Below are 24,532 nucleotides of genomic sequence, written 5' to 3'. Positions count from 1 at the left end.
GGCTTTTCAGAGATTTGCCTAAATATTGCTGTGTCGGCTTAATTAATTAATGCTCCTTTGGGATGATACCACTTGCAGATATTACTATTGCGACTAAGTATACCCTGTTCATGTTCCAAAGTCTTTCAATTTCCTCTTTTAATTCAGCATATTTCTGGCATTTTTCGCTTACTGATTTCTGTATGTTATGTGTGTTTGGAATGGCTACATCTATTAAGTAAGTTGTTCTGGCTAGTTTATCCTGTAATATTATATCCAGGCGGTTATAATGGATTGTCCTGTCCGTAATAATGGATCGTTCGTGATATAATCTGTAGACCTCGATCTCTAACATTGATCAGTCCTGTATTTGTGGTAAGGTATGCTGTCCTTTATGAGTCTGTATTTTGAAGCAAGATTTTGGAGAATGATATTTGTCACTTGAGAGTTCCTGTGTAGTAATCATTTTGAGTTAAACTGCTGCAGGATTCTGTAATTATTGGATTGTTTCTGGTTTCTCTCAGCACTTTCTTCATTTATCTTCTTGAATTTGTTGGTCTTTTATTATGTATCTTTGATAATTTTTTTGTGTTACCAATGTTGTCTTGTATTGCCACAAGGTACCCTTCTGTTTCTAGGAAGAGGTCTCCAACTCTGAGCCAGGAGTTTGACACTTCCTTGTCAACATCTAGTCTGTTCAGATCATGGGGAAGTCTTCAATGGAGAGTCATGCTCTTCCATTGGTTAACTTTTTCTTTGTAGTGATAATTTCTTCATTTTTCTGGGTTGTGTTTTAATTTTAGTTTAGTGGTGTGTACATCTTATCAGAACTGCATTTGTTCACATCAAACGCTGAATCCTGTTTTCATTGATGAAAGTGTATCCTTAGAAGTTTTATTTGACTGTTGTGTAAACTTTTAATGTCTGTTATTCATTTTCCTCTTCCGTCCTAGGAGTGTTCATCTAAGCTTCTTTATGTGTACATGACGTTTTCTAAAATTTGTCATTTCCATTCTAATTTTTCTTTGTAAATTTTCCAGATTGGTTTCGGACCAAGATATTATGCCAAAAGAATATGTTAATATGGGTATAGCAAAAGTATTAATTGCCTTTGTTATATTTTTACTATTGAATACAAATTGAATAATTTTTAAAAACTTCAGATTCTTAATCTTGAAGTAAATTCTGTTGAAAGTTTTAACCTACCACACCATGATCTATTTTCTTTGTTGGTATCCTAGATACTTATCTGTTTCATTTTCATCCATCAGTTGTATTGTATCCTGCTGTTCTGTTTTATATTCTACTAACTCTATTGCACTTTTCTTTATGTTTAATGCTCTGCATTTACCTAGTCCAAAGTTCATGCGTATACATTATCTTTAGACTATAGTTGTACTATTTGAATTAATTGCTTTAGCTTTACTGATGAAGGAGTGTATAATTTCAAATTGTCCAGGTATAGAAGGTATGCCTATTATTTGTTTGGTTGTCTCTGATTTGAGGTACTATTTTCATCTAGTTCAGTAAATTAGAGAGCGGGTTTAAAGCTAATAGAAAACATAGTGGGTTGAGAGAATCGCTCTGGAAAATGCCTCCGTTTATTTTGATAACAGCGATTGTTCTTTTTTGGTTGTTATAGGTATGGTGATTATAGTATGCCAATGCTTCATTATATAGCGAAGGAATTTCGTGAGTATTGGATGTAATTTATATTGATACAGAATTTCTATTAACCTTGAGTGTCAGACAGAAGCAAATACTTTTTGATAATCAATATAACAACATGAACGGCTTTTCTGCCGAGCTTGATTTAGAATTACAGAATCTATTATCAGTTGTTCTTGACATCCTTTCATACCCTTACGGCATCCTTTCTGCTCTTCTGTAAGTATATTGTGCTTACCAAAGTGAGTGGTGATGAGCTGTAAGATGCATCATGTTGCAATTTTACATATAGTTTTTAAACATGTAATAGGATGATATTTTGATGGGTCATTTGTAACTATTCCTTTAGACAAGAGATATGCATTGCCTTCCGTCAAAAGTTCATGCAATTTTTCAGGATTTTAAAGAAAATTGGTGTCTTTTGCTCATTGTTTGTTTATCTGCCCTGTTGGAGTGGTCTTTCATTGACTCCATTGTGTTTCTTGTCTTTACTGTGAATGCCTGTAAGAAAACAAATCACAGGGTTGTATTTGGTGACATATATATACATAATTTGATAATAAATTTATTTTGAACTCTTCACTTTGCTCCCACACAGCTTTCTTCCTATAGTTCACAATATCAAGTCCTGCGGTAAAATTTTCTGTCATTGTCAGATAAGATGGACAACCAATCAACCATATGAAGAGAAGATTTGATGAGGGTGTTTAAATCTCGAAGGAGCTGGATGAAAAAATAAAATGAAATTGTTTGTGAGGTAAATGAAGAGAAGTTGTTTCTAAGATTGGAATACCCTTAAGTGTCATGAGAAAGAAGTTTGAAGATGCAGCCAATTAGATTACTCCTTTAAAGAGCTGATGAAGACTGAAAGGACTAATGGTCTGGTTATGAGTTGTCCTATTCAGTGTTTCTATGACTGATGAATTATTTACTGAATGAGGAAGTGTTGCTGCCACAATGAAAACTTGAAGAATTCTCTGATAAGCTTTATTAGACTGCGCTAAGAATATAATTTATCACCGTGAAAATCTACAAAATAACCGGAACCTTGAAACTACGAGCATGATGGAAAGTCTTATCTTGCATTGAACATCGAGAAGTCAGAAATGTGTCATGGAATGGTAAAGAGGCTATTCGCTCCATCTTACAAGTGGCAGCTCTTTGAGATGCATTCCCCTTTAACTTCATTCATTTTCTCATTTATACATGCAGGTCCTCTTAAGAGCCACCGAACCTGCTACCTCCAGCTGTTCAGTTGAATATAACAAATCAGAAACAAATATCCTGGCTTGTTGGCTATTTATTTTCATGGAAATAGTGCTGTGGGAAATTTAACATCCATACTAAAGGACAGATAAGGTTTAATGTGAAATTTGAAAGATGGCACTTCCAAGAGTGCAGTGCTCTCTCAATAATGCATTAGCATCAGCCTAGGTTATGTACTGAAGATTCTGCAGTGGCTGATTGTGGAGCTCCCTCCTCATACTAGGGATGGCGTGAGTGTAATCCTAGGAGCCCTCTGTTATAATAGTTCTCTGATAAATTACACAGCTGGTGCTCAGTAATTTCCAATTAGGTTATGGGTTTGGACCGGAGGGATTGCTGACCATCAGAAGGATTGGCAGTCTACAGAGGAAGCACTGTTTTGTTGGAGGACTACACCACATGGAAGCTGCACTGAGAGAAGGACCACAGAGATGTGAGGAAGAACATGGCTCACTTCAAGTTTGGGATGATTCTAATTCCCTGAGGGTAGATGTGAGGGAAATGCCCAGTAAAGCAGGGCGAAAAACTGTCTTGGACCCACCACCTAGTGAATGATGAGAGCTTTTCCCACTGGGCCACAGTACTTAATCTCTCCTGCCCTGCACTCTAACACCAGTCTTTTCTTTTGTTCTTGTTCCATCCTGCCTCACTCATATGCTCCATAGAGTTAGTGACCACAAGAAACTGGAAACCTATGAAACTAAATTACCACAGATATATTGCTAATTTCAGCTGTTACTTGGCTAGATTTGAATACTTTATGACTCTATGAAAATGTTGCTATCATGACTGGACCACTTATTACATTGTCTAATTCTGCTCCTATCCTGGTTATCATAATGCTGAAACTCTTACCCACATTATGTCCAAATTTGGCTATTCTACATAGCCCTGTTGGGCTTTTCCTGTTCTATGAGGTCTTCTGAAGCTCTACTGCCTTTGTCCTAACTCACACTACACCCATCATGAACAAAAGGGGATGACTACAGTATGCTCATCTATTGAGATGTTCCCACAACCAATGATTTGACTGACTCTTTACCTTGTTCTTTCATGGTCTCATTTACTTATTGCAATTTATTTATATTTGCATTTGCACAATTTGTTGTCTTCTATGCTCTACTTAATCTTTCTTTGTTCCTGTTATAGTTACTATTCTGAAGATTTGTTGAGCATGCCCGCAGGAAAAAGAATCTCAGGGTCGAATGTATTCTGATAATGAATTTGCTTTGTTCTTTGAACTTTGCTGCCTCCCAGTTCCAGTGATCCGTGAATGATCCTCACATCAGACACTATCTGTACAGAGTCTGCATGCTCTCTCCGTACTTAAACAGTGATATTCTGCTAGGAATCCTTTCGATTTATTGCATTGAAAAGCCTGGTTAATGGGATCGATAGTAGTCTGCTCGTCCTTATCTGTTGGTCAACATGAAGGATAGCAAAGAAAACAAATAACAGCTTTCTCTTTCTCTCTCTCTCTGATATTCCAAGCCAAGATCCTGACTGCCACACCAATGACTTCAGCCACTGGAATCATGCCTGATCCGCACAGCTGGACATCAGGGCATCACTTGTGCAGGCTGTTAGTGATTATCACTGCAATATGTTACTCCATGCACTAATACTCTGACATCTGGGCAAAATTGGCTCTGGCATCAGTGAAACTCCATTAGTAGCCCATGATTAGCCAAACAATTAGCCAAACTCAACTTGAGAACAAGATAATAAGGGGATAAGGGGGGGTGCTATTGTAGTCTAGCATACTGACCAGTGCCTTGCCGAGGCACAGCGACAACTCGCTGATACCTCCTCTTATTTACCCCTCGATCATGACCCCACTAAGGAGCACCAGGCCATAGTCTCCCACACCATCACCAACCTTATCAGCTCTGCGGATCTCCCATCCACTGCCACAAACCTCATAGTTCCCACCCCCCGCACTTCCCGTTTCTACCTCCTACCCAAGATCCACAAACCTGCCTGTCCAGGTAGACCCATTGTCTCAGCTTGCTCCTGCCCCACCGAACTCATTTCTGCATACTTTGACACTATTTTATCCCCCCTTGTTCAATGTCTTCTCACCTATGTTCATGATGCTTCTCACACTCTGAATTTTTTCAATGATTTTAAGTTCCCTGGCCCCCACCGCTTTATGTTCATCATGGATGTCCAGTCCCTATATATCTATCATTTCTTTCTCCTATCATTTCAAATTTCCCCTTCCTCCTCCTACCTTCAAATCTCTTACCATCTTTCCTTTCAGTTAGTCCTGACGAAGGGTCTCGGTCTGAAATGTCGACAGTGCTTCCTCCTCTAGATGCTGCTTGGCCTGCTGCATTCCACTGTCATTTTGTGTGCATTGTTTGAATTTCCAGCACCTGCAGATTTCCTCGAATCTGCAAAAGGAATTAAAAAGATTGAGAGCATGGGCAAAAAACTGGCAGATAGAATATAGTGTAGGAAAATGAATGGTCATGCATTTTAGTTAAAGTAATAAAGATATTTTCTAAATGGGGAGAAAATTCAAACATCAGAGGTTCAAAGTGACTTGAGAGTCCTTAAGCAGGATTCCCTAAAGGATAACTTGCAGGATAAATTGGTTGTTCAAAAGTTTAAGGTTCAAAATAAATTTATCATCAATGTATCATCAATGCATATCACGATATGCAGCTCTCAGATTCATTAGCAAGCATCTAGTGAGTCAATCCAAAAACCATAATAGAATCAATGAAAGATCACATCCAACAGGGCACATAAACAATCACTGAATAAAAGACAACAAACTGTCAAATAAATAAAGGAAATAATAATAATAATAATAATAATAATAATAAATAAATAAGCAAAAAATATTGAGAACGTGAGATGAAGATTCCTTGAAACTGAGTCCACAGCAAGGTGAATGCAATGTTGATAATCAATTTGAGAGGACTACAACATAACTGCAAAAATATAATGCTGAGGCTTTTTAAGGCATTGGTTATTGGAGCATTGTGAACAGTTTTGGGCTTGTTAACTCAAAACCATATGTCCTGGCATTGGAGAAGGTCCAGAGGGCATTCACAAGAATGATTCCGGGAATGAAAGGGTTAATATACAGTACTGTGCCGCATTACCAAAGACTTTTGCACAGTACTGCATATGGGAAGGTGATTGGGAAACAGAAATAGGTTTGTATTAGTTCAGTAGTATTGTGTTATTTGGTAACTGAAAAGACATATAGTACTGCGCAAAAGTCTTCGGCACCTAGCTATTTGTATGCACAGTTCTGTATGAAGAGCATTTATGGCTCCAGGGTTGTACTCAGAGTTTATAAAGAATGAGGAATGAGTCTTATTGAAACCTATCGGATTCATAAGGGTCTGGGCAGAGTGGATGGGAGGATGAGTCTAGTAGGTGAATCTAAGACCAGAGGGCACTGCCTCAGAATAAAGATGAGGAGGAATCTCTTTAGCCAGGGATTAGTAAATCTGTGGAATTCATTGCCACAGATGACTGTGGAGGCCAAGTCGTGGAGTATATTTAAAGTGGCAGTTGATGCTTCTTGATTAGTCAGGGCGTCAAAGGTTACGGGGAGGAGGCAGGAGAATGGGATTGAGAGGGATAACAAATCAGCCGTGATGGAATGATAGAGCAGGTTTTAATGGCCCAAATGGCCTAATTCTGTGCGGGAAAAAAGTAAACTTATTATTAATGTACATACACAGAATGTTACCATATTTTACTTTGAGATTCATTTCCTTGCAGGCATTTACAGCAAAAAAAGAAATATAATAGAATTTATGAAAATGACCCAAGACTGACAAACAAAAAATGTGCAAAGGAAGATGAACTGTGCAAATGAAAATAATACTGAATATTGAGAACATCAGTTGTAAAGAGTCCTTGGAAGTGAGACTGTAGTTTGTAAAATCAGTTCAGACTTGAGGTGAATGAAGTTATCCATGCTGGTTTAGTATCTTTCATGTAAATATACTCAGTGGTGGGAATGGCTTTACCTGTGATGAGCTGGGCTGTATCCACCACTTTCTGTGTATAAGCACATAATGACAATCCGATCCTTTAAGCCGGTTCCACCATTCAATAAGAAATATGAATGATTTGGCAAAGGACTCAACTCAACTTGCCTACCTTCTCATAACCCTTAATTCACCTGGTTTGCAAAAATCTTTCTAACTGTGTCTTAAACATGGTTATTGAGATTGTCTCAACTGCTTCCCTGGGCAGAGGATTCCATACTGGGCAAAGATTCACTACTCTTTAGGAAAGGCTATGTCCCCTAGTTCTAGTTGCATTGACTAGTGGAAACAACTTTACTGCCTCTATGTATCTTTTCTATCCGTTACGTAATTTTTTAATTTTATGAAGCCTTTTCTATTCCTAGTGTTTTCATACCTGTGATGACACTTATGTGCTGGTGCGACGAGAGATCTTCTATTATGTTTAACACCAAGGAACTTGAAGCTGCAGAACATCTCCACTCTGTTTTCCTGATGAGGGCTGGTCCATGGACATTCAGCATCTTCTCTCTGTTGTCAATAATCAGCTCTTTGGTTTTGCTGACATTGAGTGAGAGATTGTTGTGACACCAATCAACCGAATTTTCAATCTCCCAGGGCAAACTTGCTGGGTGTTAGCAACACTGAACACAGAAAAGGGAGCATATTCTGCATCAACCTGCCATTTGTTTTGGCCCTATTGGAGATATTCCGCTTTAACCATCCATCCCTCCTCTGGCTTATCTCCAACTCAAAACCAATTTGTTTTCTTTCAATTCCAAGAAAGGGCTTTTGACCTGCACCTTTAACTGTTTTTCCTTCCATAGAAGCTGCTTGACATGTTGAATGATTCATGCACCTTCAGAATGTATTTCAGATCTCTAGCATCTGCAGTTCTTTTTTTCATTTATTCTGAATCATCTCCAATGACTGCAGGGTGTACCATTGACAAAGTGCAGTGCAATTACTCACCAAGGCTGCCTCAAGAGCACCCCACCCACTAACCTGTTAGCCCTACCACTAAGAAGGACAAGGACAGCAGATTTAGGAAACACACAGGCTCTACAGGTTCCTCTCTAGGTCACACAGGACTTTGAAAATATATTGTTTTTCCTTCTTTGCCATAGACTCCAAAACGTGGAGCTCTATACCCAACCATGTTATTAGGGGATTCATTCACCAGAACAATCGTGAACTTGTCGTGAGCAAGAAGGCTTGGGCAATAAATGCTGGGCTTGACAACAATCAATTTCGTATTTATATGTTACGAAATAAATAAATATGAAAAACAACATAGGCAAGCTGTTCCATATACTGTTGAGATGTGTGTAGTGCAATTGCATCAGAAAATTACACAGACATTATATGCTGGCATTGGGGAGGATCGAGAGGAAGCTCACAAGAATTATCCCATGAATTAATGGGTTAATGCATGAAGGGTGTTTGATGGTTCTGGGCCTATACTCGCTGCAGTTTAGAGAATGAGTGGAGATCTCATTAAAACCTGTCGAATATTGAAAGGCCTAGATAAAATAGACTTGAGAGAATGTTTCCAATAGTGGGAGAGTATCGGACCGAAGGGCACAGGTCAAAGTGGAAAGACATCCCTTTAAAGCAAAAGTAAGAAGGAATTTCTTTAACCAGTGGGAGGTGAACCTGTGGAATTAGTTGCCTCGGATGTTGTGGAGGCCAGGTCATTTGGGAATATTTAGAGCAGAGGTTGATAGGTTCTTAACTAGTAAGGGCATCAAAAGTTATGAGAGATGACAGGAGAATGAGGTTGAGATAATAAATCAGCCATGATTAAATGGGCCAAATAGCCTAATTCTGCTCCTATATCTAATGGTCTTATGGAAACTTGCTGTATGACTCCCTTTGGCTACTAAAGTTCTTTAAGGTTTCTCTGCAAATTGCAGGTGAGACCAGCTCAATCTGAAATATTATAATCAGAGAAGATGGTGGCGTGACACAGCACGCAGTGGCCACTCCGGGATGAGTATCTGTTATTTGTCAAGTAGGATGTCGTGTACAATCCTGATTTGATGGGGATGGATGTGAGAAGCACGGAGGAACATCTGGTGAAACTTCTGAAATGCCTGTTTTGCTGCTGCTACTGTGTGATCGAAAAATCTCTGGAGAGGAAGGCCCCGAATCCTTGGCTTTGCCTGTTGTTTGGCGGCCGGGGCTGGGGTCGAAGCGCTCAGCAGAGATGGTGCTCAGTGCTCAGTGTCGGAGGGCTGGTTGGAGGCGCAAAGTTTTTGGATGGACTCAGAGTTGGCTGTGGTCGGGGCTCCCAAGGTGCTGTATTGGCAAGTTTGTGGCGCTGGAGGTTCATGGAAGGAAGAGTTTTTCTTCCTTCTACTGTCTGCGTGAGGTGATGAGCTGTTGGGGAATTTTAGACTTTTTTTACCGTGCCCATGGTCTGCTCTTTATATAATTACGATATTGCTTTGCACTGTTGTAACTATATATTATAATTATATGGTTTTTGTCAGTCTTGGTCTGTCTTGTGTTTCTGTGATATCATATTGGAGGAACATTGTATCATTTCTTAATGCATGCATTACTAAATGACAATAAACGAGGACTGAGTGTCCTCATAATCTAATCTAATATAATTTAATCTAATTAAATCTGAACTGGCCAGAATTTACAGGTCAATGGCAGGGAACCTAAGATTGGTGAATGGAGAACTCCTTATGCTATGGTCACAATGCTGAGGTGGACAGATGATTGCATAGGTTGCTGATTAAAGTTAAGTGGTTTGGTCTATTAGTTACCTTGTGGGGTACTGAGGTTGGCCAGATACCTGCTTCTGGAGCTGGTGAATGTGGTACCAATTTTTATGGCTGAACAGAACTCTCCACAGAATCCCTCTAGATAATTCACAGTTCTCCAGAACTAGTGAAGATTTCATAATGTGTGCTTCTATTATTTGACCACAAATAGTGTAGGATCTTCATGGAACTTTCTAAACTCGTTTTCTTCTATGACGTTTTTGTGCGGTTTCTGAGGATACTTGTTCTCCAGCATGTGGAGATAGTTGCTGAAGTTTGATTTATTCTTGGAGAACTTTAGTAGTGATCACTCTGACCAAGGTCAGCTGATTTCATTTCACATGCAGCTGTAATGCCATTACATTTTCAATTTTCCACCACGTTGGGTTTGAAGTGTGGGTAAATGTTTCTTGGACACAAATATGCCTTGCACTTTGAGTAATCCCTTCACTAAATCAGCTGTTATTTAGCAGCGCCTAACTTCAGCAAAAAGAATGCTGAGTTCCTTTCCAAAACATCTTTGGCTCCTTTCAAGCTCTTTTCACTTGTCTTGTGATGGATGTATTGATAACTAGTGGCCTTTCTGCCAAAATAGAACACCCAAGCAGTAAGTGCTGGCCAAAGATATTTCAGAAACTTTTTATTAAGATTGTGTTTTTTGATATGGCCACAAATGTATCTGTAATATCGTAAGGTTGGCCAGCTCTAGCTTGGAGGTCTCCATAATTTGGTGCTCAAGATAATCCAATCTAAATTGAATCTTTAGAGTAACACAATCTGCCATCTCAGTCCTCGGGAAGTAAAGGATAGAAAGGATTTTCCAGATATCTGACAGGAATTGTTTTGCCTTCAGCAGTAATATTTAACAAAGCCACAAGGCCAAGAAAGCAAGGCCACTGGATCTGTTTCAAAACAACTAGCCAAATGTTTAAATTTAAATCATTCAAATCTGCCCAATTACCATTCATTTAAAGATATCCATAAAACACTTAACTCAAGTAAAACCTGCTTAGCTCAAAGAAACTAAATAAGCAGTTGCAACATTTATCAGTTTTACCATCCGGAAGGGAGATAGCCTCCTGATCAATAACAGATTGTGCTTGTCCCTTCTGACTTTTGGCATAGTGAGCAGCTCAGGTGACAATTTGTGGTCTGCAGGACAGTTATCACTGCATAACTCTGTGGAATCCTTATCCAATATGTTCTGTTTCACTGACAGTCAGTCCCGGTACTTAATCTATGTGCAGCCCGGAGAGTTAAGCAAACTAGACCATTGGAAAAGGAGGTAGATGAGCTTTTCTAAGATTGGTGAATTGAGGGATAAGTGAAGTTCTCCCAATAAAGATGAGGCCTAGAGAAGATCAACTCTGTCCATCTTGAAAAGCCAAGCAAGCTTGAGAGGCCAGCTGACCTACTCACATTCCTACATTGTTCTTGTGCTTAACCTAATGGGGTCCAACGCTTTCTTACTAATTGCTTTGATACATAGGCTAACCATTCAGGTTCCTTATTGTTTTTAGTTTATGGTCATTTCTTCTTAGGACTCAATTTCATTCTGATCTCATGTGTATTAAATTCCCTTATAAGCAACCAAAAATTATATGTGGAGTCTCCTTCAACTGTATAGACCTCCAAGAAATCTGCAGTGCTCTGTGAATTTTGTCTTATTCACTCACTAGCTCCCCCTGGTGCCAGTGATAATGCCAAGGCTATAATAAACTTTAAAAGTTTCTTCAGTAATCCTTCAACTCCACCTGTTTCCTTTTTTAAAAATGCACCTTCAAACCTGCTGATTTGGCTGAGATTTTGATAATCTTTTCTACAGGCTCATTACAGGGGCTAGTGTCAAATCCGTTTAGGAACGCTTTTGTAAATATATTTAGTTCAGTTGAATGGGTTATATGCTGGAATTATCAAAGACATCACATAAACTGCAACTTTGTTTCAAGCCAGTAGTAATGGAGCATGGATGAGCTAATTCTAGTTCATGCAGAGAGAAGTGCACTGTTATTGATGGTGTCACAAATGGGATTAGAAACGTCAGCTCTCAATGAAAATGCTTGCACTGTGCGAATTCAAAGTTAGCAGGAGCCCTTCACTGCACCCCTTCTCATTTCTCCAGCCACTAGAAGAATTAGTGATGCAGGGTAAGTTTTGTGAATCTGAAGATCAGTCTTGTCCAACAAAGAAAAACGGGGGCATAGCTGCCAATCCCCAGCAATAAGATCCCAACAATAATGCACAGAAGGTTGAACTCATACCCCTGCATCAGAACAATGGGCTTTCAAAACTGCTCTAAACTGAAGCTCCGATACAACACACAGAGAGGTCTTGAGATGTAGGCTGATGATGATATTACACTGACATCATTGCTCTGTTCTGTGAATATAAGAGATCCCATGACATTATTTTGAAGCATTGGAGGAAAGTACTCCCAATTCATAATGATCAATTGCATCACTATAATAAATTATCTCATCATATGGAACAGAGATGAGATGGAATTTTTTAGCCATACCGAATTCATTCCCACAAACGGCTGAGGAGGTCAAGTCATAAAAAGGCCTCCTTCAGTGCCTAAATATTGTTTTCATGACCATGTGCACTCTGATTAAAATGGACTACTCACAAAAACTTTAAATGTAACTGCAAATGAAACAATTAAATAGTTAATGGCAAACCATTTGCACCCTGTGCTTAAGGAGGCTAAGCCTAATGCTGGCTCATCCATCCTAGATCTTATTCTGGTATAATCCAGTACATTGAGGAAGTCAATAGCCACTGGTATCTTACATCACTTACTGACTAATTAACTATGATGGGCACCTGAAAAATATTGTTAGCATATAATTGCAATGAAGCATTAATAACAGGAGAATATAATTCATGGTGATATTTCTGTGCATAAATGATTATATTTCATTGATGGTAACTGCTGTTCATTAACATCCCAGCGATCTCATCATACCAAACTGATTATGCTAAAGCTGTGTGTTCATTCATTATGCCATTTTTAATCATTCAATGGTTGATTTGATTTATGACTTGTAGTAAACATTGTTCTCTATTGTTAAATATATTCAAATTTAAAGTGCTTGCATTTTTCTAAATTGGCTGTAATACTTGGCTGCAAGATTATGAGATATTTTATCCATATGAAAACAATATTAAATTCATTAGTTTGAACTAGAGCAGATGCAAGCCAGTGTTGGCTGCCTTGCAGTTGATAACTATATTGCTGACAGAACAATGGAAAAGGAAAATAAAAGATTTTCACTGATGCAGTCATATTCCAACCTTTATAAGATAAACTCTGATCCCCTAATTTAATTTTTGGCTTGTCAAGTTCCTTGTGCATTTTCAAACAGTTACGGTTTATTTTTTGAAGGGCAGTTTTCTGGAAACAATCATTGTGTCTGCGTAATGTAAGATTATCTCACTGAGGCTGAAGTGAATGGTGAATGGTGCAGGAATGAGGCAAGGGGTGAAAATATGATATTCTATAAAAAACCTGGCAGTTGTACAAAATTATGTGAAATAGCACCACACCTCATTCCTTGGTTCACTGGTCTCCATCAAAGCTTCAGATATGTTTTGCTAAGGAACATGCGACAGTACTGTATATTGAGAAACTGTGGCCCCAGTCTCTCTCTGTTTGTGAAAGAGTAGCTTTGGTGCAGATCTGAAAGTTCAGGTTTGGAATGTGGAAAATATTACAAATTCAAGGAGAATAGGATCGTGCAGATCACCATCACTGGCCTTGTTCATCTGGATCAGATATCAACATGGAATCTTCCATCAGAGTGTTGTCAGTCTTTGAATATTCCTGTTTAACGATGCCAAGCCTGTGATCAACAGATTTTCCAGAATTTAAGTGTAAAGGAATGTGGGTTGAAGGAAGTGAACTTCTTCACTCTGAGGGTGCTGGGAGTGAGGAATGAGCTGCCAGCAGATGTGTCAATTTCAATATTCAAGGGAGGGTTATGGTCAAGATGCAGGTTGTTGGGACTAGGCAGAACAAAAGTTAGGCACAGACTGGATGGACTAAAGGGCCTGATCGTGTGCTGTAGTGCTCAATGTCTCTAGGACTCTATAGCAGGGCCTCTTTCTCTGAACCTGTGCATTGGTCCCTCCATACCTGACAGCAATATAACCAGTCAGAATGCTCTCCACCGAACATCTGTAAAATTTTGTGAGGGTCTTTGGTGTCATACCAAATCTCCTCAAACTCCCAAGGAAGTCATAGAGTCATAGAACACTGCAGCAACAAAATAGGCCATTCAGCACATCTAGACTGTGTTGAACTATTAATCAGGCAAAAGAAATTCATCCCCCATCTCTGGCAGGTAAAGGAACGTTCTTCTATTCTGAGGCTGTACTCTCTGGTCCTAGACTCTCCCACTATTGAGAATATAATCCGCACATCCAATCTTGCCCTTTTCTGTCCTGTCTAAGATTGCTGCAGTCTACAATACATTTACTGGGACTGCAAATAATGCTGCCGCTAACCATTTGACCTCAAATGGGCACCTTCTACATTTTGAAGATGGACAAGTTTTTAACCTACATTCATATCTACATCACCATTCTGTAATAATTAGTGTTTGATGAAGCCAGGCAAAAAATTCTTAAAACTTTTAAACAGCTCTTTCAGTTGAACAAGGGAATTGGGACTCCATTACAATAATTTTTTAAGCCTTTGAAAAGAGATGCTTTGAATAATTTACATATGAAGAAGAAGCTTAGTAAAATGCTGATTTAACAAAATGGCTCTTTCTGAAACAAATAATTAAATAAATTGTTTATACAGTCAGAGCTGCAGATTATAAATGAGGGAAAGACACGGTTGCATTGTATAGTCCTCAATACATATCGTAATGAATACTTCTGGTCACTGAGGCACAGGAGAGACACTCTTTAGTCGCATGCAGAAGAGAAATTCAGATTCAGATTTAGGTTATTGTCATTTAGAAACCATAAATGCAATGCAGTTAAAAAATGAGACAACATTCCTCCAGAATGATATCACGAAAGCATATGACAAAACAGAGTACACTAGAAAATCCACATAACGTTTGATTGTGAGCAAGGAGCAAGAGCAGAGCATCTTAGGTTCCTTAAGCTGGATAGGTGATGTACATCTCCAGTATATAGCACCATTAAAAGAGGAAAGTAAAACTCAGGGGCTTTACAGCATAGAAACAGGTCCCCCACCCAGCCCAACCAGTCCATGCTAACTAAACTACCTACCTTGGTTAGCCCCAAATCTCTCTATACCCCTCCAATCCAGTCACCTGGACAACTGCTTTCCAAGTGTTAACACAGCTATTTCAACCTCTTCCTCTGCATCAACCACGTATCTTGACACCTCTACCTCCATCTTGACACTTGAGAGGTGACTCACAAGAGGATATTGCATTGTTATTGAAAAGGCAAATCGGGAAAAAAAAACTAGTTTAAAGTGTGACAGCACAGTAGTAGATTCCAGGTTTGAACTAGTAAAAAGTCTGATCGAGTGATACAGTACTGTTTTGGTCACCCTAGTATAGGAAAGGTTTCATCAAGCTGGAGAGGGGAGAGAAGAGATTTATGAGGACGCTGCCTGGACAAGTCGCTGAATTCATTCGTATCCAGGAGGCTACAAGATAAGGTTCAGTTGCTTCAGCTTATGCATGGCCACAGTAAAACAGTGCAGAATCCTATAGATGCAGCATGACAGACAGAACAAAGAATGAAATGGACAAGAAGCTCAGAACAGTCCTGCTGTTTGGCTTCATGTTTGACTTCTCTGGTGCAGAGGAGATAACAGTTGTGAAACCTGAATGCAGTACGCCAGAATGGAGAAAATGCAAATGAATGCAGTCCCTTCCCATACACTTCTGTGACACCTCTGACACACTCGATGGCTTCTAACTCTGTGGCCCCAAACGTCTCATTGTTAGTATGGACAGTGGACACCACCGTAGACCCTCTGTTTCTGCCTTGAACAGAGGTCCAACAAATCCCCCTTCATCAATGTTGATTCTCCAGCCTGAACCATAGAACACAGAGCAGCGGCAGAGGAACAGATTCTTTGGACAACAATGTCTTTCACACTTGCTACATCTCCTTTGAGTCCACACAATTTCTTCAGATCAAAGGTGGGCCTAGGCAATCCCCATCTTCTTGTTGGATCCATGGAGCAATAGGGCCTCCTCCTCAACTCCATTTCCAGCACATCAGTGACTGTGCAGGTACTACACGACTCAAAAATACCATTATTTTTGCTTCCATTTTCCACCCTATTCTCACTTTATTATCCATCTCTGACTCTTCCTTTCTTTCCCCTTCTAGATCTCTTTCTCCAGATGAGCAGATAGGTTAGTGACAAACATCCACAGGCACCAACACTACCCCAACTATAGCTCCTCCCTCCTTGCCTCTTATCAAGAGCTCTTGACTGCACCCCATCTACTTCATGCATGTCTGCTCTCAACCCTTCACCTCTCGGACAGGTTACGAGCTCCCCTGATCCTCATTTTCCATCTCACCAGCCATCGCACACAACCAATCAACCTTTACAATTTCCTCTGCTCTCAGTGAGATTAAATTTTCAAACCTATTTTACCCTCCCCTCCCCATCTGAAGACACCATTCCTTGCTCCACCCTTCTGCTGCCACCACCTGCTCGCGTTGTTCCGATACTTTTGAATGTAACTGCAGAGAAGACACAACATCCATATTTTTACTTCTTCCAATATTGAATATTGATATTTCACTCAATATTGAATTCTCCAGCCTGAAGTAACTCTCTCACTGTTTCTGTATGTCTGGATCGGGCAATTTTATCCAGTGATTCAACTATGATTTTAATTCTGTTTCCTCTCCCAATGAAGCAGCCTGACATGCTAGGCATGGACCACAGCTTGCTTTTAGTGTCACATCACAAAGAAAGGTATAATCTTCCTCACTGAATGATCTGATATCACCCTTTTCAGACATATCGCTTTTGATCAACCCATCCTTTCCTCATCTTCTCTACAAGTTCAAATGAACACTTTCCTTCTCTTTTTCAATTCTGACAAAGATCCTAAAACATTGACTGTTTCTCTTTCCTCAGTTGCTGCCTGACAAGCTGAGTGTTTCAAGCACTTCCTGATATTATTTCAACATTCATAGTTCTATTTTTACTTTCATAGTTCCAATAAATGTATAATATAGGATAGGTGATATATAATTTGTCAGTTCAAAGTACATTTATTACCAAAGTATTATCATGATACAAAGAAGGACCATGAAACCAACCTGTCAAAGAAAAATATCAAAAATCAAACCACCCTCCATCTATGTGCAAAAAAATTCACACAATGGCAACGAAAAAAGAGATTGAAAACACAGAATATAAAACACAAGAACCAACAATCATATTTTAGTTCAGCTCGGTGTTCATTATATTATATGCAGGCTGCACCAATTCAAAAATTGCCTCAAAATAGTAACAGAAAAGAGTGCCATGGCTAAAACGAGAACTAGAGCACATAAAAAAACTGAATTAGAGTCCCAATCTCCAATCTGTGTCGGTTATACCTTGCTCCAGCCCCATCTGCTGACAGCATCGAGGGAGCGGGAGAAACTCAAATGCAAGGGGTCTTCCCTGAGGAGCAGCAAGTAAGAGAGAGTGGGAGACCATCATGTGCTGCCACCTTCTCCAGCGGCAGTAAGGGAGAAGCTGGTAGATGCCACTGAACACTCACTGACACTCCATTCCCACATTGATAATTTCAATATTCCTCGACACTTTGATCAACAAGAGATGGAGGCAATCTTTGACCCGTGCCCCATCTCATGGCTTCCTGACCTCTATGCCACGAGCTTTGCTCACAATCGCGAGGAACATTCTCAGAGATGGCAAAATGATAAATGACCCAGTCACCCAAAATCACAACATCAGAATATAAACAGTAGGCTCAAACAGTAGCAGAACCATATCTGATTAAGAAGATGTAAAAGAAGTGAAAAGAATTTCTCCATGAACCATCATGAGTCTGTTGCCTTTGGTAGCATCGATAGCTGGCGCCATCTTATTCTCCTTGCACTATTCATGTGAATTCGCACTCAGAATGTTCCCAATAATTACACCACAGATTTTAATCTTAGGTTGCTGGAGATAGTCCCACTGAGAGGGGGTTGAGTACCTTACAAAAACTTGAAAGAATTCTCACCCATCACATCTACAAGTTTATCAGTCTTGTCACTGCCTCAGTTGTTCTTGCTTTTAACTACAGTGTTTTTCCCAGCATTGAGTATTTACCAAAGATCAATCTTATTCTCGATATACATCTACATTGATTAGGAATTTGCTGTGGTATGTTGGTGCCACATAAAACTAAAAATTGTTATTCGACAATTATAAAGAATAACAAATTACCTAAAATATAAAGTTTGTTGTTGAAGTATGGAAATGGAATAAAATGTGCATAAATACACAAATACCGACATGTATTTACAATGTAAACTGTATTATAAAAAGTGGTTTATAGTGTTTACAGTGCAGTAAATAAATGGTGACTTAGCACCCTGCAAGCTGGCAGTTCTGCCTAAGGTGCAGCTGCAGATGAGATGTTCCTTGCACAACCAGTAAAGTCTCTGAAGAATCTCAACAGTGCCTACCCTTGCCTTCAGCTCTAACGTGATGTAATTAAAATTGGATTGTCAGTCATTGTCCCATGGACGTTTGTGGGAGATTGAAGTGTACAAATTTGTCTCTTATGTTACAGCAGTCATTTCAGTTCAAATGACTGTAAAGTGCCCTGCGATGTCCTGGAATAGGTGCAAAAAACATGTTTTTTTCTTGCATATCTGCAATAAAATAATCTAAAATAAAATAAAATAATCTTCTTTTTACTAATATGGTAAATATCTTAAAAAGCACAGCAAAGGACCTTAGTTCTAGGATTGTGCTACCGGGATACAGTAGCATGGTGGTTAAGTCACTTGACTAATATTCCGAGACCTTCCTCACTCATCCCCCTCTTGCACAGTCACTCAGTTTTTGAGGACAACCTGCTGTAGGTATATTTACAGCTGTGCCATCTTCTTTCCAATTCTTGATGATTGACTTAACTGTACTCCAAGGGATATTCAGTGACTTGGAATTTTTTTTATCCATCTCCTGAATTGTGCTTTTCAATAACCTTTTCACAGACTTGCTTGGAGTGTTCTTTTGTCTTCATGATGTAGTTTTTGCCAGGATACTGTCTCAGCATTTGGACCTTCCAGATACAGGTGTATTTCTACTGCACCGTGACGGCACATGGTGATCTCCATTTAACTACTTATGTGACTTCTAAAACCAATTGGCTGCACCAGTGATGATTTGGTGTGTCATATTAAAGGGGGAGAATACTTATGCAATCAACTACTTTGTGTTTCATATTTGTAATTAATTTAGATCACTTTGTAGAGCTCTGTTTTCATTTTGACACAAAAGAGTTTTTCTGTTGATCAATGTCAAATAAAAGCCAAATTTAAATCCACTGTGATTCAGTGTGGTAAAACAATAAAACAAGAAACTTGCAAGGGGGGGAGGGTTAATTCTTTTTATAGGCACTGTACAACCAGCAAGCCTCCCTTCCCTTCATGTAAAATAAGTTTTCGCAATATCTCCAGGATCACTCCTACAATCCTGATGCCTCAGAAGCTCTTATGTCTTAGTAACAAACAGAAATTTATAATTTCTTCTTTTCAAAACTTTGTATCAGTACATAATCCTATATAACACAAATAACTGGAAGAAAATTGCACATTTTTCAAATACTATATTAACCATTATCTGAAACACAACACTTACACTGGTAATAACATCTTAAAATCCAGATTTATTTACATGCTTGAAGAAATATTGAAGGTGTTCCGATGACAAGCTAATACATCTCTGTTTATACCAGTTAAGTGAAAAATTTTTCAAATCCCTTTTTATGGACTTCTACAGGCAATACAATATTGAATTCCACACCCCATAAAACAGTGCCTTCAAGTCATGAATCCATGGTGTGTAATGGCAGACAGTTCTCACCTTACAATGAGAATCAAGATTAAAATTAAAACCAATGGGTTTGCTGATCAGAACGTAGAGTTAATCTGCTTTATCAATAAAGTGCCGTCGTGATCTCTTGGTGACCTGACACCGATGACACATGCTCACATTCTGAGTTTCACATTGTACACCCAAAGTTCCAAAAGCAAGCAGCATTTCATTAAGTCTGGCTGAATACTCTTTGAGACCATCAAATCCAATCAGTGTGAAGCCACTTCACCCCACAATTCAAAGTTAGAAATGAGAATTATACCGTTACTATTGCAGCCCACAGACTTGTGATAACTGCACTGTTACTAACGATAATGCACAGGACCTTCTTAATTTCAGAAACAGACTTTATATGAGAAATACAAAAATCAGTGCTTAGCTTTCCTTACATTCATAGTCTAGCAAATCATGGTATAATTAGGTCTACACATTTGCAGCATTAGTACATTCTTTGTACAAGTAATCAATGACTAGTCATGTGTTTAGAATGCATACTTTGAGCATTGGGGAGGCATTTCAATAGGACCCACCCCTCAGTGTCCAGTGGCAGCAGGACTTCAGATGCAGTCTTTCCCCACAAAGCCTTTCAGCATCCCTGAGCATGTACTCATGCAGCTTGATATGTACCAGTCAGCCGTATTCGTTTATGAACACGTTGTACTAGAAGGCCAACATGCTTTGGGCATGCCAAAGTGCATCTTTCACTGGCACTTGATGTCTGTCTCAGCGTGTGCCCCTCGGCACCGCCTCTATTCGAGAGTCCTTCATTAAGCAGCTGCTTGGGGCAAATTTTGACAAGGACCCTTACACCCTTTCCTGGATCTTCTTGGCAAATGCATAAGTCCACAAAGAAGTGGAATATTGTCTCATCCTCTCCGCAGCAATCCTGAGAACAGAGGACAAAAAATACAAAAAAAGAGAAACAAACAATACCAAGAACAAGAGTTGTAGAGTCCCTGAGAGAAAGGCCAAAAAGCCTATTTCTCTGCTATCTCTATGAAGGTTAACACATTTGGATTTGTACATCATACACAATGAAAATATTCCCAGGCTCTCAGTGGCGAGTTACTAATGTAAGGAAATATCCTTGTTGATTTGGAGTTGGATGACAGGGGATTATTAAAGATTCATTCACTCATCATATTGATGGATGTGCCTGCATCATCCAGTACATTGATTTACAAATTGCAGTTGTTCATCTCCACCTGTGGCCGACAGATCTGACTCATGTGGTAAATAACAAATCCATACACAATATCATCAGAAAATTTGTCGATTCATGCATTGGTTTCAACAATCACCATGATCTGATGAGCTCTGATAAGCTTGTGGAATGAGGATTGTTCAGAGGTGGTTGAGTTCACTATATATTGCCCCTTAGTAGGGCATTCCACTTTGTGAGTTTAGTTGCCACCACCGTTTTGAGTTTGAGCACCATTTTAAGTTCTGTTTTTATAGTTGAGTATGTTGTGCAAAGTTATCTAACCTATTCCTAATTTCTCTCATATTCACAGCAGAATCTTGAGGACTTCCCATGCCAAACCTCCATTTTCTAAACATGACAATACCATCTCAAACAACTTGGACAGTTTGATATTCCTTCAGTTTTCCTTTAAAGATGCTTTGATATTCAAACTACCAGTGTTTGCAGCTCTTGCTGAAGATCAAAAGAAATCATATTTTGTGACAAGTTGTCGTGGATACATGCAATATTGATCCACGCTTTCTTTCATTTCTTGCCTTGTACAACAGAGCACAATTGTCTCTGATACCTCATCCTGCTATGGAATGTGCAGTTGGTGTAGTTTTGCTCCCAACTAACATTGGAACTAATAACACTTTAGAAATTCTCCTTAGTTCTTCACCACCATAGTATAATGGGAATGTTTTCTTTATTATGTTTTTGTAATCTATAACCTGGCATTGAGCCTAGAAATACATGAACCCATTCTTCCTGGTGGGACAGAACTCAGAAGGCTGGAAGAGCACTTGAAATCGCGTAAGATTAGACATGGGTATCACGTGGACAGACTGAGGATCACTGTTTATTTAAATATATATGTTCAGTGGAGATTGACTTGAGCAGCTTTGGTTTAATTAGAGTAGGTGTGAAAATTTAATGTCTTCTTGACTGCAGCAGAGTTAAATGGCAGGCTAAGTCAGCTACAAGAAAGGGAATATTAGATCACAAATGATATCTGAAGTTAATTGTGTGTAATATTCAAAACTAATTGCACACACCCATCACTAGTGTACATGCACGGCTGCCTTCTATCTTGCCACACCTGAACCTCTGGGCATGCTCAGAACCATACACAGCTCTAAGAGGAAATAAAAGGGTGCTTAAAAGAGTCATACAGTTGTGTGAATACAGGTGGAGCATTGTTTAAACTTCCCATCCAAAAGACAGACCCTGTGACAATTCAGCATTCTCTCTTTGGGAATTCAAACACAAACTTCTGTTCTCGTGCATCTGGAATGGGATTTGAACTAACAATCTTCAGTTTCTGGATAAAACCACTGCCTGTTGAGTTACAGCTAACAGGCAACAGCATAATAAAGTCTATGACATACCCCTTCTCCCTTCACTCTACATTGACTGATGCAATGACCGCATACCTAGATACTGAAATGACCTCATGTGCAGAATTAACTACCTCAAAAAGCTATTTTTTTTCTGGTCATAAATAATATAAATTTTAATTCAGTTAATTCAATAGTTCAAGATAAGTAAGTCTCACACTCGGTGCTTCTGAAAGAGTAAGAATCTGAGCTGAGGAACTTCTGATTTATTTCTTGTGTGATTACAGTTTTACAAGTAAAGTTAAAATTAGCCTTCAACAGTGAAAAATTATTTTCATATCGACAGTTTAATTACCCAGCCACACAAATGTCTGGTTTCATGCCATTGATCTTCATTCAGATTCATAGTCATAAACAGACACAACATTGAAACAAGCCCTTTCACCCTTCAATTCCTCACTATCTAACACCCATTTACATTAATCTTACACTAATCTCATTTTATTCTCCTTAATCCGCCATCAACTACCCTCCCTCTCCCCCCACCCTGATTCTGCCAGACATCTACACACCAAGGGCAATTAATTTCACAATCCATACATCTTTGGAGCACGGATGGAAATGAGAGGAAACCCAATCCGTTACAGAGAGAGTATGTCAACTCCACAACATAGTACCAGAAGTCAGGATTGAACCAAAATCTTTTGAGCTGTGAGGGTGTACTACCCAGCTGAATCTTCAGTTTCTGCCTCCACTCATGTCTAAACTTTTTGAGTTTAGTATGGAATCGGCCTTTCTGGCCCTTCAAGCCATACCACCCAACAATCCCCCTATTTAAATCTAGTCTAATAACAGGACAACTTGCCTATTAACCTATTATCTATTATCAATTAACCTACCAACCGGTGCATCTTTGGACTGTAGGAGGAAGCCAAAGCACCAGGAGGAATTCCAGCCAGTCACGGGGAGAACGTACAAACTCCTAATGGATCCGGGTTGTCTGTACTCTAAAGCATTATGCTAACCACTCCCCTATCGTCCTGTCTAATTGCCTGACCTACTTATACGTTACCTCTCTTCAATAACCAGTCATCTGAAGTGAACTGCAGCTAAATATTTGTGTTTTAGCTGAACATAAGTGGCCTCATTGGCTATACACACAATGGTTTGAATAAAGTGCAGAAGTTTTACTCTTGTTCATCTCTATGTAAACCAGCTTGGACCTCCTACACTGCAAAAAAAGTCATAGTTCAAAGCCTGATGAGGTCAATGATTATACAGTACTCCTAAAACATCAAGGCTGCTATCCATTATACACCAGCAGTTCAGATTGGCCTCTCACCAGACTATAGACTCTTCTCAAACTGTTTTCATTATGAAGTTCATCACCATGTGTCAGTGCACTTCTGACAAGTTGAAACTACCCTGCTTATGTTTCAACCGATTTTATGCAAACCCATCGTCACATTATCGGAGAATTACGCACAAATTAACAAGTCAATACTTCTTTATTATTGTATTCCGAATGAGCCTAAGGAAATTTAACAAGGTACTTGGGGTTTCTACATCTTGCTTACTGGCTTTGGTGCAATGCCGTCGCTATATACCGAATCTCCCACTTCCCTCTTGTTGACTTCAGTTCAGGGAGTCGTCAATCTCAGTGGCCAGATGCAAGAAAAAAAGATGTAGCTGTCCCCTCACCCTTGGGTGAAATATTGAGCATGAAATCGGATTGTTGACAGCTGGTTTTTGGTGTCATCTGTCTGTAGCATAGCTTGTCTTGTCGGCTCAAGTGTCATCCTAAAGAATTAAAAACTTTGACCCATCAGTACAGTACTGAGGGCAGTTAACAACATTATTGGACGTGTGACCTTTCATACAAAAGGTCCTATCCTCTTCACCCTATATCTATTTTGAGCAAGAGTTGAAAGGTTCCCCCCCCCCCATCCCCCGGTGTTCTGGCCAATACTTAGTTCAATCAGCATCGCAAGAACAGATGTTCAAGTACTTATCACACTTCCATCTGTGGAAGCTTTTCCTATGCTTCTCGTCTATGACAATCCAATAGAAAATAGTTCATAGACTTTGACGTGCCTCGTAGAGTGATGAAAGATGATATACACTCAGTGGCCACTTTATTAGGTACATCTGTACACCTGCCCATTAATGCAAATATCTATTCAGCCAATCACGAGGCAGCAACTTAGTGCATAGAAGTTTGCAGACAGGTCACGAGGTTTGGTGTTATTCAGACC

At 39.3% G+C, this 24,532-nt stretch overlaps 1 long non-coding RNA gene across 1 annotated transcript; it reads right to left on the bottom strand.

The window, feature by feature from the left end:
* Positions 1–2,063: 2,063 nt before the first annotated feature.
* On the bottom strand, positions 2,064–23,243 carry LOC132379238 (uncharacterized). Its single transcript, XR_009507338.1, has 3 exons — positions 23,177–23,243; positions 5,162–5,309; positions 2,064–2,148 (listed from the first exon to the last, which is right to left on the bottom strand). It is a non-coding gene; the product is annotated as an uncharacterized LOC132379238 (long non-coding RNA).
* Between the last annotated feature and the right edge of the window lie 1,289 nt (positions 23,244–24,532).

Source organism: Hypanus sabinus, chromosome 21 (genome assembly GCF_030144855.1).
Source record: "Hypanus sabinus isolate sHypSab1 chromosome 21, sHypSab1.hap1, whole genome shotgun sequence".
NCBI lineage: Eukaryota > Metazoa > Chordata > Chondrichthyes > Myliobatiformes > Dasyatidae > Hypanus > Hypanus sabinus.
Note: the sequence above shows the minus strand (reverse complement) of the source record. Positions and strands in the feature narration are given on the sequence as shown.